The sequence below is a fragment of the Camelus bactrianus genome, chromosome X (assembly GCF_048773025.1).
Source record: "Camelus bactrianus isolate YW-2024 breed Bactrian camel chromosome X, ASM4877302v1, whole genome shotgun sequence".
Lineage (NCBI taxonomy): Eukaryota > Metazoa > Chordata > Mammalia > Artiodactyla > Camelidae > Camelus > Camelus bactrianus.
The window spans coordinates 91,719,988-91,734,889 of NC_133575.1; positions in this window are offsets into that span (position 1 = coordinate 91,719,988).

Below are 14,902 nucleotides of genomic sequence, written 5' to 3' on the forward strand. Positions count from 1 at the left end.
ACAAGTGTGCACACTCTTCTACAAAGGTACACCAACAGAGACTCAGTCCCTTGGTCTTAGAAGAGTTTAAGAAGTCCCTATTAAAATGGTAAAACACTACGGAAGGATAAAACCTTAAACCCGGAGGTGGGTGGGAAGCAGAATTAGTTGCTTCCCAGGTAAGATAAGCCCGCCATGGGGGTGGGAGCCATCGAAATTCCTGAAGGGGGTAAGGAAGGGCTCCTCCAGGAGGTGGGGGGTGGGGAGTGGGAAGGTGTCAGAATCAGCTTAGCTGACTTCTAATTTTGCTGCATATAAATCGTGCTCGTGGAAACTGAAAAGCCTGATAAATGAGGAAAAGAGAACATAAAGCAGCATTTAAAATGGGAAAAACAATGGTCAGAAATTAGAGACTTCTTAACTTTCATACCTAGAAAAATCCTGGCACCAAAGCAGATAATCAATTGACAAAGATTTTGAGATACACAGGGCAATCTATCAACCTGACAATGAGGAATATGATGTCAGACAAACCTAATCTCCTGCTGTGACAGAGTAACAAGCCAAGCAGCTTGGAGGAAGTAACAAATGTGGTACACATGTGCTGGGCCTTTACATCCTGTCCCCAGGGCAAGGGCAACAAGGTCCTGACATAGCTCGCCCATAGTGGGACCAGGAACTGAGCCAGGGCCAGACCCCAAGCACAGGGGCTGCAACCGCATGGTCAATTCAAGCCTAGCACAAATGGTATCTGTCATTCAAGTTCTGTTACCGTTGTTCAAGATTTGAGCCAGTCCTTACATAAACTTTGAAGGGCTTGCATAGGAATTCTACCTCAGCTTTCACTACAGGTGCTGGAAGGAATCTACTATTTGCTAACTGTAATTGAACTAACTGCCTGTCAACCAAGGAATAATAAAATAATAAAAGAGATATCTTAAGTCAGAGGTTAAATAAAAAGCTAAACTATTTATAAGCAAAAACTATAATCTAAGAAATTAGTAAATGAAACTGGAATTAAGAAACACCAATTAGCACAAATCCAAACACAGGAAGTCTTTATCTGTTAATGGTTTTTGCACTGACTTATAACCAAACTCGCAAAGATAGATTTTTCAAACCCCAGCCCTGCTAGACACTGTCAGTCGATTAACTGCTCCTTTCCCTGTCACCCTCTTGACAGACTGACAGGCTTTCCAAGGTCAGTTATGTATAAAGCTGCTTGATTTTCCCTTCAACATGTTTTAAGAATTCTTAAAATTTCACCAAGGTAAAAGATAGTCCTTTCAGTTATATCCAGCTGTCTGACCAGAGTGCACCCTACAGTATCTTGCTTTATTTCCAGTCTCATCTCAGATCCCTCTGAGACTGCATCTGAGGGAGAATCAGGTAGGGGGTGTTATGGGCTGCATTGTGTTGCCAAGTTCATACACAGAAGCCCTAACCTGCAATGTGACTGTAACCGCAAATGAGGCCTTTAAAAAGGTAACTAAGATAAAAAGGTCATAATGGCAGAGCTGTATTTCAATCTCACTAGTGTCCTTATAAGAGAAGTATCAGGGACGTGTATGCATGAGAAAGGTGTCATCACATGAGATGTCACATGGAGAAGGTGACATCACAGTGAAAAGATGGCCAAGGAGAAAAACCTCAAGGAAACCAACCCTACTGACCCATTGATCTTGGACTTCACGCCTCCAGAATTGTGAGAAAAATAATTTCTGTAGTTGAAGCCACCAGTCTGTGGTATTTTGATGTGGCATCTGGAGCTGACTAAGATGGGTGGGAAGAGTATATGCGGAAAGAGGTAGGCCAAGCTAGATTCAAAGTGGCCACTTGTTATCTGTACAATGTTAGACAAATCACTGCAAATTCCTGGGTCTCGGTTTCCCTACCTGTAAAATGGGTATAAGAATATCCTCTGGTGGTACTGGTGATGTGAACATTAGCAGAATATGTATGTATACTGAGAGTCATGAGGGGCCTCAATAAATGGGATTTTTTTTTTTAAATCAGTAGCTTCAAATATGTTTGTGTAGATTCTGATTATTTTTAGCCAAGTTAAAGTTTTAGTGGCTTAACTAAACCAGAAAAGCTTATTTAAAAATTTCGCCTTTAAAACTCACATATCCTCTTGTCCTGAAGTTGCCGTATTTTCTTTCCCAAGCTCCTTTCAAACTGCTCTCTCTGTCACACAGAAAGCTTCCTAAAGTGTCACATGCACTCACTTAAAAAAAAAAAAAAAAAAAACCTCAGTTAATTCTCCCTTTTAACTGACTCCTTTTAAAAGTTCGTCTCTCAGAATTAAATCTGCATCTTCAGGTCAGAGTTATGCTCACTTTGCAGAAGCACTGAACACCATCAGAACTGTCATCTCTCTCCAAAGCCTTTATCACAGCCTCCCTTGCTCATCACAGTCAGAATCCGACTACACCTCCCACCAAGGCGGTGCATTCTAAACCAGCACGTTGGCACGGGGCCAATCTGACTTCCCATCAACAGACAGCATAGTGGCAGAGATATGTAATAAATGTAATTCAAACATTTGCAGTACAAATCAGACAAGATTGATTTGCTGTTGTTCTCTTTAATCAGAGCAAACGCTTGCTTGCTTTAGAAATGCATGGGCAAAAAAAATATGCAATAAAAACAAAAGTATATAAACACAGATTCTCAGAATTTAAAGACTAAACACAACTCACACTCGTAATCAAGGACAAGCACGTCTATCAGATGAGGTTCCACGTGCACTGCTCTTGCCCTAGATAACTGTTAAAGCAGGTTTTTCCTTGGAGAAGGTCATTTGTGGCCATGAGAAAATGAAAATATTTGAATTTCCAAACACTAGCAAAACATCAGATAAACCTCAGTTCAAATCCCATCTGGGCTTCTTAAAACCTGTGTAAGTTGCAGACTGTAGGTGCTTTATTTCTCTTCATAAGGGGAATTAAGACAAACAAAATTTTAATGTTCTGATATCAAAAATCAAGTCCTAGAGTTTTACTCATTATCCTCAATAATGTTAGAGATGAAGCCCTCATTCCAGGATTTGCGCATTTTGCTTCATGATGCAGATATTAGCGTTTACTCTTCAAAGAGCTGGACTAAATGGTTGAACACATGGGTAACCAATGCTTTTATTTCAATAGCAAGTTATCACCCTGTGCCCAGCGTGTGACGGGTGTGCATATTTATAGACCTATGAGGCACAGAAAGAGGATACTGGCTCTTTCTTTATATGGTCCCTGAAGTCACTTATCCTTTGTGGATAAGCAGAGGTGGCAAGAAGGTGACAGTTGCAGTAAAGACTTCTGGATGAGCTTAAGTTGCCAGGTCAGGATCAGAAACAGGAGATGGCAGAGTAAAGTGACAAATGAAGGCCAAAAATAGAAGCCAGAGTCATTTGGCCAGGCCAAGCCAGAGACAGTGACAGGAGAGTGGGGAGAGGCTCTCAGCCCTTCTGAGCTGGCAAACGCGGAAAAGCGGCGCGCAGACACCTAACGCAGAATCTGAACTGCTTCTAGCACTGATGCCCTTCCCTTGGTTGGGCACTGGTCCTGAATTATTTGAATCCTAACTATTACTTTCTGTGTCTTCCAATTAATGAAGTGCATCTGAGATTACTGGCCATGGACTTCGAATCAAAGAGACAACAGAGTAGAACAGGGTGATTTGTTTTAAGCCTTAGAATAGACTCCACAAGCATTCATTCCATTTTGCAAAAGGATGCACAGGAGTGAGACTCTTGGTTGAGCCAGTTCTTAATGAGGGCCACCTGAAATCAGGACTCATTTTCCAATTTTATACAATCAAAGCATCCAGCTTTGAACATACTGAAACAACTACAGTGATAATAATAAATCATGTAGACTCCATTTCATTCTTAGATGTTCTTTAACGTACATAGGATGAGTGTTGAAATAGGGTGCATGAGACAAGTTCCAAAATACGTGTGGCCCTGAAATGAACTGTATGGCACTACTGGTGGACCCCAGAATAGTGGGATGCTTTTGAAAATGAAGACTTTCTGATCCCACTCCTAGGGATTCTAATTCATTAGGTCTGGATCAGGAATCTCCATATTCACCAGGCACCCCAGGTGGATGCAAATGGTCTATGGACCATACTTTGGAAAATACTGAGCATGTGCACACACAAAAAAGAAAGACATTTCTCATTTCAAACAAACCCTCTGAGTCTTTCTGCTGAATGTGGATTTTAAACGGAAACACAAACTGGACTTGGCTTGCGCCACTGGTCTTGGGATGACATCAGATGTTAAACTAAGGACATTTGACACCAGGTTTGCAGGGCCGTGGACAAACTGCAACATCCCTACCAACTCGTGGCCTTTGGTTCTCTTGCAGATTCTAATCCACTGAAAGCCTAGTCAAGACATATTTGGGGTCAGAAAAATACAAGCAAATGATTTGTGCGGTTCTAGCATCAGCATTTCACCTGCAGCTGCAGCCAGGCATCTGCCTCCACCTTAAGTTGAATACTGAATATCAAAACTATTTAGAATTTTTTTAAACTGAAAATTCTCCTCTTTTAGGCCCCCAACTAAAACCTACTTCATCATTCATTTAGTTGAGTGCCTACCATGTACCAAGCTATTGAAATACAAAGCAATGATAATAGTACATAACAATTATTTAGCATTTATTCAGTTCCAAATGCCATGCTAAGCTCTCTCTATGTATTCTCTTGTCTGCACAACAGTCCTACATGGGCACTATTATTCCAACTTTCAGGTCAGAAAGGCAAAGAAACATGTCCAGGACCACACAGTAAGAGGCAGAACTAGGCTCTCACCGCTGGTCAGAGAACACGTGCTGAACCACTTCACTGTCAATTATCAAGTGGCCCCAGGCCAACAGCATTGTTAACACTACCTGGTAACTTCTTAGATTCCAGTTCTCGGGCCCCACCCCAGATGCATGAGTCAAAACTCTAAGGGTGGGGCCAGTCTGTGTAACAAGCCCTCCAGGTGCTTCTCGTGAGCAGTACCTGAGAAGTACTGAATTAGAGAATTGGCCATGGAACCTCATGAGTCTTAGAAACTGATTCCAGGTCTTAATCAACCCCGGCTGCTTCGCATTTGAGACGTATAACCTCCAAGCCCAGTGGAGCCCAAAGTCTTTAGTGGTCCACATCTTTATTTGAAAGGACACTTTATTCCACAAGTGCAATCAGAACTAACATTCCTCTTGCTAACAAGTCAAACTATTATCCAGGCATCCATTTGTTCATTCATTCCGCAAGTTATTTAAGAATCTGTCACGTGTCTGGCACTGGTTCTGCATACTAAGAATACATAAAAGGGACATAATGACAACCCCATACTGGAAACTGCACAGCACATGGGACTGGACTTTGTGATGTGGCGGAAGCACTGACCACTTCAAAGTCTATAACTAGATACAAGTGATGCCTACATCAGTTGAAAGGACTCAGGTAATGAGCCCTATAAGGAGTACTGACAGATGACCACAGCACACTGCTCTTTTAATCATGGGTCCCAACAGAGGTGTGCCCGGAACATGAGACAAAAATCACCCAAGGACTAAGATTCACTTCTATATTCCCCAGCCAAGTGTCAGCCACAGCCAACTGCCAGATGGCATTTCTGACACTTTCCACATGGGATAGACAAAAAGTGCTGTAATAGCCGATTTTACTTTAAGTTTCTTCACTAAAGGGCTGACACCTGAGAAGACCTTACCTTTTAGAAACATCCCAGAAAGGACCTTTGAAAGTTTGATGATCTACAGCCCCAATTCTAGAATGTAAGCTCCATGATGGGAGGGCTGTTGGTCTTAATTTTGTACCCTGATATAGTTCAAGGACCAAAAACAGTGCCTGGTACGTAATTGATGCTCAGTAATATTTGTGGTGAATTATTCTAGTCTGTCCTTACTTCATGTCATCTCATAACAGCTACTGTTTTCAATAAAGGTGATTTGTCAAACTTATTAGCTACACATCACTTCATTTTTATACCTTTGTGAGGCTTTTCGCTTATATAAATTTCTCCCCCTCCCCCCATCCCTGCCAAACCTGTGGTTAGATCATCTAACCAAGCTTTGTAAGGTTTTTTTGCTTATATAAATCTCTCCCCCCGACCCCCTCTTACCCCCCACCCCTCTACCCCCCTGCCAAACCCATGGTTAGATCATCTAACCAAGCTTTGGTTTGAGAAATGCGGTCATCCCACTTAAAACACACACCCGCTGAATCTTGACCAATAAGCCAAGGCTTTGGAAAAAATAAGCCGCTTAAAAGCACACAAGCCAGATACTGTTTCTAAGTCTCTAGAAAGTCTTTCCAACTGGAGCAGCGCTGATTTTCTGGCTACAAGCCAGGCAGGCTGCGAACACAGGGCATGCCCTCCCTGGCCGGCCTCCGGAAAGACCAGGCTGACCCAAGAAAGGCTTTGGCGCTTGTTCCCTTTTTGGCGGCGGCGGCGGCTACCACGGATACTCACGGCTAGAAAGCAATGGGCAGAATGTCAGACGCCTGGGCTCAGGGTACCAACTCAGGGCAGGAGCTGAGGGGCTGGCGGCGGAGAGGCAGAGAGAGACAAGGGTTCAGCCGCACGTCCCGGCCAGAGAGGAAGGAGGTCCTCCTCCGAACTGCTGGCCCCTGGGTAGGTCCAGCCAACCACTCCCCAGAGCTCGACTGAGTTGTTTTATCCTAAAGCACCTGGCAGGGCCCTCCCAGGGCCGAGCCCAGACATTAACAGATTGAATTCACCTGGGTGGGATTTTCACACGATGACTCTTTGATACAGTGGAGAGGACGGTGAGTTAAGCTTCCGGCTCCACATTGGAAGGTGGAGGAGTAATCAGTCTACAGAGCCGTGCGGGGGGGTGGTGCTCGTCAGCCCACTGATTAACCAGACACCCCCAAACACACATCCCCCCCACACCTCCTGGTGAATGAGGGGGGAAGTGAACCTCTGTAACTTGACTTTCTAAATATGCAAAAGAATGTGTGCAGCATCATGCTTCCGGAAGTACTTCCGAGGAACTGCAAGCTCTCCACATCGCTACTTTCCTAGGCAGCGTGTGGATTTGGCTGGCTGGGGCTGGCTCTCCGGAGATCTTCAGATTATCGGTATTCTTCCAAAATGTCTAAGACTTTTTGAGTTCACAATCCATATGTTTCTCTCTCTCCAGAATACATGCTTAGCTGGAATTTTCAGTAGATCGGGTGTATTCGTTTGCTAGGTCTGTGGTGACAAAGTACCCCAAACTGGGTGGTTTGCACAACAGAAATGTATTGTCTCCCGGTTCTAAGAACTAGAAGTCTGAGATGAAGGAGTCAGCAGGGTTGGTTCCCTCTGAGAGCAGTGAGAGGAAATCTGCTCCTTGCTTCTCTCCTAGCTTCTGGTGCTCTGCTGACAATCTTTGGTGTGCCTTGGTTTGTAGAAAATGGACCCCTAATCATCTCCCCTGTATGTGTCTGTCTCCAGATTTCCCCTTCTCAGAAGGGCACCCACCAGTCACATTGGACAGGGGCCCACCCTTCGCAAGCATGACTTCATCTTAATTAATTACACTTACAATGACCCTATTTCCAAATAAGGTCACATTGTGAGGTACTGAGGGTTAGGACTTCAACATATGAATTCTGGAAGGACAAAATTCAACACAGACCATCAAAGATCTAGACAGAAAACCTTTGTCTCCCCACTGATTTTCACAACTCAATAGATAATATAAACTACATTAGATAATGCAGTAAACTTTTACAAAAGGCATAATTAAAGAAAAATGGATTGCTTTACTGTAATAAGAACCATCCCCCCCCAAAAAAGAATGTGAATGCAAAGTAATGTTTTTCTTATTGTAACAATAGATGAGAGGGATCACGAAAAGACAATGACAGTTTAACCAAACAAAACACACTGGATTAAAGTGGATGGATTTCTACCAACCCTCTACCCCCATCCCCACCCCCGAGATACTGGCAACAGGAGAAAAACCAAGTCCCTGGTGACTTCAACCCTGCTTCTTTGCAGTGTAGAAGCTGCTGGCTCTTCAAATAGAACAGATTGCTCTGAACTGAAGGAAGGAAAAGACGCAAACACAGCTGAGGCATTTGCAAAATGCAAAAGGAAATGGGCAAACAAGATGAACACCCCCAACAGCGATGGCTACGTGGGGAGGAGAGCGCCTAGGAGACATTTGCAGGAAGCTAGAGACACACCAGTCTGCCATCAGGTGGTGCAAAGCTCATCAGTTCCCTTGCTGTGATTTGGGACGGCAGGCAACGAGGTGGAGGGACATCAATGGAGCAGGAGAACAATCCAGCCAGCCAAAGGCTTTTTAGGAAGCCTTTAGCTAACACCGTAGGTCAGAGCCTGTTTCTTAGCCTCGCACGTCCGGAAACTCAATCTCGTGTGTATTTCCAAGTGGGTCAGACTCCGGAAGACTGACTCATGCTACCAAATTCACAAGAGACTGCTATGGAAACCAGAACACCTGTGTATTCATTTAGGGGGTATTCCTTTACAGAGACTGAAATGAAGTGCGCGCACGTGTATGTATGTACCACCCAAACCTCTTCCTGATATTAAGGCACTACAGACTCAAATCCATCATCAGACAATTGCAGGATGTGCATGAACTCAGAGCTCAGAGAAGATGCTGTTGCTCAAGGATTTTTCACCGGGGCCATAGGAAGGCCAACCCCCAAATGAGAAGGTCTCCCTAGTGCCTGGGATGTGTATACCTCCAAGAATCTGAGTCTGAGTCCCTCTGGCCCCGGCCCCACTGGGCTCCCATGCTGACTATCCTCTTCCCATTGGCCTATTCTTTCCTTCAGTGGATACCACTGATTATACTAGAGCCAAGTCATTTCTCTCGACTTCTAGTCTGACCCACAAAACTCTGTCTCTTTTCTGTGCTGGTGGTATGAGTCAATATCTTAATAATCTTAGGGTTCTTTACTATTACATCCATACATGGGTTTCAACCCAATTTAAAAATGCTATACTTCAGAGGGTGGGGGAAATAGCTCAGTAGTAGTGCGTATGCTTGGCGTGCACAAGGTCCTGGGTTCAATCCCCAGTGCTTCCGTTAAGGGGAAAAAAAAGAGACAGGAACACATAGCTTAATATTTAGGAAAAAATTCAGTATTTCAATCACTTTGCTGTGCACCTGAAACTAACACAATATTGTAAATAAACTAGACTTCAATAAAGAAAAGAATTCAGTACTTGAAATTGGTTTTTTCTTGAGCCCAAGTAGTTTATATACATACAAGAGAGAGTTCTTAGATACTAATGTAAGTGTCCTTGTTGTCTTCAGCATATCTCTTACCCTTCAAAATCAGGAGAGAGAGGGATAAGAAAGGGAGAAAGAGAGGGAGGGTATAGCTCAGTGGTAGAGCATGTTCTTAGCATGCACAAGGTCCTGGGTTCAATCCCCAGTACCTCCATTAAAAAAATACATACATACAAAAACCTAATTAGCCACCTCCTACAAAAATGGGAGAAAGAGACCTGGCACCTGAGATCAGAACTGCAGGTGAAATGAAAACACCTATGTTACCTAATGCCCTTGGCTTCCAGGATTTCCTCACAGACACTGCCATTGCTCTCCATGCTTTGTGTGGCTACCTTTCCAGCCACCCCCCAACTGCCCCGCAAAGCCCTCACTCTGCCACTGTCCTTCTCCAGATGGTCAGGCTGACGGTCCTCTCGGATCTGTCATTGCTGCAGGGGCTGCACCCCATCCATGCTCAGAGGGCATGGTATGTCACAGGGCTATAGGAATCCTAGTGAAAAGCTTATGGCCGTGCTATGCTGTACCACTATTTGTTTTCCCTGCTTAGAATGGAAACCAAACAAACAGCTCACTTTTTCTGAAACTCCTCTGTGTCCTAGGGACTCAGTGGAATTGCTGCCCAAATCCAAGAGCTGTAGGAGGAGACAGGTTATTGCCCAGCAACAAAGGCTAGTGTCACAGCGGATGGGAAGGGGTTGAGGAATCCTTTGTTACCTTCTGCCTCATAATAGGAGTGGGGGGAAAGCCCACCAAATCTCCTTCTATCCACCATCAGCTGAAGTCATGAGGCACTGACTGAGCATCCACAGATATTGTGGGGGACAAAACGATTAACAGGAAAAGGTCTCTGCCCTCAAGGAGCTTAAAGTCTAGAGAGGAAGGTGTGTACATGAACGAGTCAGGAGAGCAAGACAGTGGTTGAAGACTGGCACAAAATACTGGGTGAATGTGAAGGAGTAAGTAATGCCAATGTGATGGAAACTTGTTTTGTGCCAGTGCGCCAGGCCCACAGACTGGCACCATGTTTTGCAGAAAATGCTGAAACACATCCTGTCTCCTCCAATGAAGTCCCCAGCCTGACTGCCTCTTTGGTGGAACTCCAGCAGGATAAACAGGGAAAGCAGGAACTCAGGGTTGGAGGAGGGAGGAGATGGTGGGAAAACCAGGATGGGGGAGACAGGATTTGATTTACCAAAATGAGAGGGTTCAAAGGGGGAGGGTATAGCTCGGTGGCAGAGTGTGTGCTTAGCATGCATGAGATCCTGGGTTCAATCCCCAGTACCTCCATTAAAATAAATAAATAAACTTAATTCCCTCCCCAATCCCAAAAAGAAAAAAGTTAGCAAAATTAGAGGGTTCACCCCTCACTTTTTATCCAAGAAACTTAGAAAAGTGCTCAGAAAAACTAATAGAATTTGACGGGATCTGAGATGTCATCACACTCAACCACCACACACTGCTTGAGTTCCCTTCCTAATATCCTGGCCAAACAGATGCCCACAAGGGAGATAGCAAAGATTTAGGGGAGAAAATGACATTTCAGTTGGGTCCTCAGAACATTGAATTTTGACACTTGGAAACAAAAAGTAAAGAAAAAGAAATGACAAAAACCTAAAGACTCTAAGAAGCTATAGGGCATTTGGGAAGGATAAATATTGTAGGCTGGATGGAGTATTAAAGAATACAAGGGGGTGTGGAGAATGAGGATGGAAATCCGGGTAGGAGTCAGATCAGAGATTTTTTTTTAAATTGAAGTATAATTGATAAACAATATTATATAAGTTACAAGTATAGATCAGAGAGATTTTTGATTACCAGGCCTAAGAGTCTGAACTTGATTCAATAGGTACTAGGGAGCAACTGAAGATTTCAGAGCAGGGAGAAGACATGATTAAAAGTGGATTTAAGGGGGAAAAAAAAGTGGATTTAGGAAGATTAATCTGGAGGTGCAGTGGAGAATAGATGGTAAATGAGAGAGACTGGAGGCAGAAAGACAGGTTAAGAGGCAATGTGCAGGAGCCCAGGTATGGACTCTGGTTATGGCAAAAAAAAAAATTCAGAGAGAAAAGGGATAGGATTTCATAATTCTTCCAGAAGTAGGACTTGGTGACTGATGGTGTGTGTGTGTGTCCAGCACTTAAAGACTTTCAAAAAGCTGGAGCATTTATGATTTCCTTGATCCTTACAAACAACCCCATGGAGTAGATAAGACAGGTATATTTCCCCCCATTTTCTAGATAAGGAAATGCAACTAGACATTCCAACTTATGAAAGGCTGGTGCCACACCGAATAAAATCAGTCACAGGACCAGGGCAGGTGCCCAGGCCTCCTGACAACCTGAAAGATCCGCCCCTTTTCCTTTCCACTCACATTCCTACACTCCACTCCAGCTTCTGGACCCCTTTCTGCCAATAAGGAAATTTCTCTGTGTTATGGTAAATGATCTTTTTTTCTTTTTAAATATTTTCTCTGGTTTGCTGAGTATAAATTGTTTCTGACAGACTAACCAACTTTCGTTACCTTAAAAAGAGCTCCAGCCAAAGTAATCCACTCCCCATGCATGTAAATCCCCCCTGAGCTGTACTGCTCTCTGGATGAAACCCACTGAAAGCGGGCATCATTCCCTCAGCCTTCCCACAACCTGAGTGGCCACCGGGTCGAAGCAGGAAGGGAAGCCAGTACTAATATTCGGATAAACGGTACCTCTTTTGTCAACTATTGATTTGGAGGATTTCTGCTGGAAATAAAATGAAACCCCTCCCTCAAAGAAATTCCATTAGAGCTTCCATATTAAAATTGCTTCCAAATGAAAAACAATACAATAACTCACCACACCAAACCTGGCCCAGCCCTGAAAACAGACATAAATGGATCCAAATCAGCTCCAAGTAGAGGACAGAAACAGCCCCTGGATGACCTCTCAGAAATGTAGTAGGAAGAGACCTTCAAGAACTTTCCAAAGGCCACACTGTGGGAAGGAACCTGAGACTGGAAACCACAATGGTTTCGTCAGGTGAGAAGGCACAGCAAAGTAGGTTATGCATTGGGCCACTAATTCTGTGCTTTTTCCTCCTGTAAGCAAATCAGCTTTTAGCCTCCTGAGGTCTTAAAGGAGCCACTCAGATCAGTGCCATTCATAGCTCTTCCTTTATAACCAAACACTATTCCTATCTCTGCCTTTATGCCTAAGCAATGTTCCAAGACATATATTTATGGGATTTTAGGTGCTGGTTGAGAAATTTGGGAGTAAAGCCATCACCAACCAAAAATAAGGGCTCTAAGTGCAGCCATGGGACACACTGCATTTCACTGCATCCAGGACATGAGTGGGTCCAGGCTCTGGAGGAAGGGGAAGGGAATTACCTCCCAGTCTATGCTACCAAAGCCACTTCATTAGTTTCCCTCGGTAATCCGAATACAAACACCCAATGCAAGTATTCTCAGCTGGGCTCCTGGGCCCTGCCCACCTCCAGGCCAGGCTCCGGAAGTGGTAAATCTGGGCAGTGAGGCAACAGTAAGACTATGCCTTTTAAAACCACTGAGATGTAGACCTCAGGGAACTATATTCAATGTCTTGTACTAACCTATAATGAAAAAGAATATGAAACCAGGTATATGTATGTATATGTATGACTGAAACATTATGTTGAATACCAGAAGTTGACACAACATTGTAAACTGACTATACTTCAATTTAAAATTTTTTAAATAAATAAATAAATAAATAAATATAAATAAATAAATGCACCTAGGCATTTCCCTACATTTTTTAAATTCAGTTGTATCCCCTGAGCTCACCAACAAGACCCCCATAATGCCTCACCCTAAAAAGAGCTAAAAAAAAGAGCTTTTTCCTACCTATTTTGTACTAAAGTGTGGCATAGAACAGTTTAGAAACTTTCATTAAGCAGCAAAATCTTATTTTTTCCCTCCCAAACCAAATCCTTGTTGAAACCTGATACCAGAAGAGCAGGAGAAAGCTGAGCTGCTCCATCCCAGCAGCCATGGGCAAACTGGTTTGGAAAACCACTTGACCCAGCAGGCAGAACCTTCAAGAGAAGAGTCAAGAAATGGAATCTCTGGTTCAAGTTTACCGATAACTAGCTGAAATCCCAGCAGGAAAGCCATATCTCATCAGGTTAAGGCTTTGATACCTGAAGAAATCCTACCCCACACCTCCCTCAAAAGGGTGACACTCAGAACTCCTGTCAGGAATTCTCATCTCAGTGCAGATAGAGATAGCAGACAGGAAACCTTCTGTTTCCTTTTTAAGAAAAGAATGTCTACTTACTGTTTTCATTGATGACAAAAGGAATGCATAGTTGGTATAAAAATATAAACAACAAAGAAAAACAGAAAGTAGAAATTTTCCCATAAACAGAAGGTCCTACTGTATAGCATAGGGAACTATATTCAATAGCGTGTAATAACCTAGAATGAAAAAGAATATATATGCGTATAACTGAATCACTATGTTGTACACCAGAGTCTAATACATTATAAATCAACTATACTTCAATTTAAAAAAATAATAAAAAATAGAGAGGAGGAAATAGCTCAATTGTAGAGTGTGTGCTTAGCATGCACAAGGGCCTGGGTTCAACCCCCAGTACCTCCATTAAAAAAACAAACAAATAAATAAATAAAATAGAAATTTCCCCCTACAAACCCCCCACATCTGCCATCAGATTACTAACTGATGATCTGTACAAAACATCCTTCCAGACTTCTGAGTACATATACATACACGACTGTGGGTGTATACACATCCTTTTTTTCCCCACAAAAGTGTATCCTACAGTCCGCTCTCATCATTTAATGCTGTCCAACAGAATTCCATGAACATACATAGACAGATCTGTCTTTTCTTTAAAGAGCTGCTTTAGCTTCTGATTGCAGCTTAAGTAAATGATCTAATCCCTTACTGATGGATCTTCAGAGGGTTCTACATTTTTTTGCTCCTGCAAACGTTGCTTAAACGCTGACCTTTTCAATCTTTCAGTTGAGAGTGGGAGTAAAGAAAATAACCATCAGCATTAAAGCTACAAAGGACAGTGAAGCCTTAGCCACTTTTTATTAGCACACTGCTTAGTTTCCCACTCAAGTCAAAACTTTGTCCTGTCATCCCATTTTGGTGGCACCCCGAAAATACCTCTTTCCATTGAGGACTGTCTAAGCCATCACAGCACCTGGTAAAAAAAAATCCAAGAACTCCCCTCTCAGTATAAGAATGTAGGGGTACTTGTTTAGAACCAAGAAAGGATGTTGGGTTGGGGAAAAAAAAAATCCCATCCCAGCCTTTCTGGATCACCAAAGGAAACCAAATGACTTGCTGAGGATAACTATTCTTCAAGCCTCCAGCCCATCCATCAACCCACCTATGACAGAACTAGACCTCTCAGTGACGTTGACTTTCTGCCCCTCTGGCCTCCCGCTCGTCAGTAGGAAGCGGTGCGTAACCAGTCTGGAGATTTCTTCAGGGTGAAAGAGTAAAACAGCCATAAAGCTCACCTTAATTAGTCACTGATTACATTCACCATGCGCATTCACTTTAGAGCTTCCCAGTTTATGGCTTTTCACTCCATTTACTTTTCAAAGCCCATCCTGTTGAATATGAAATTTAGCA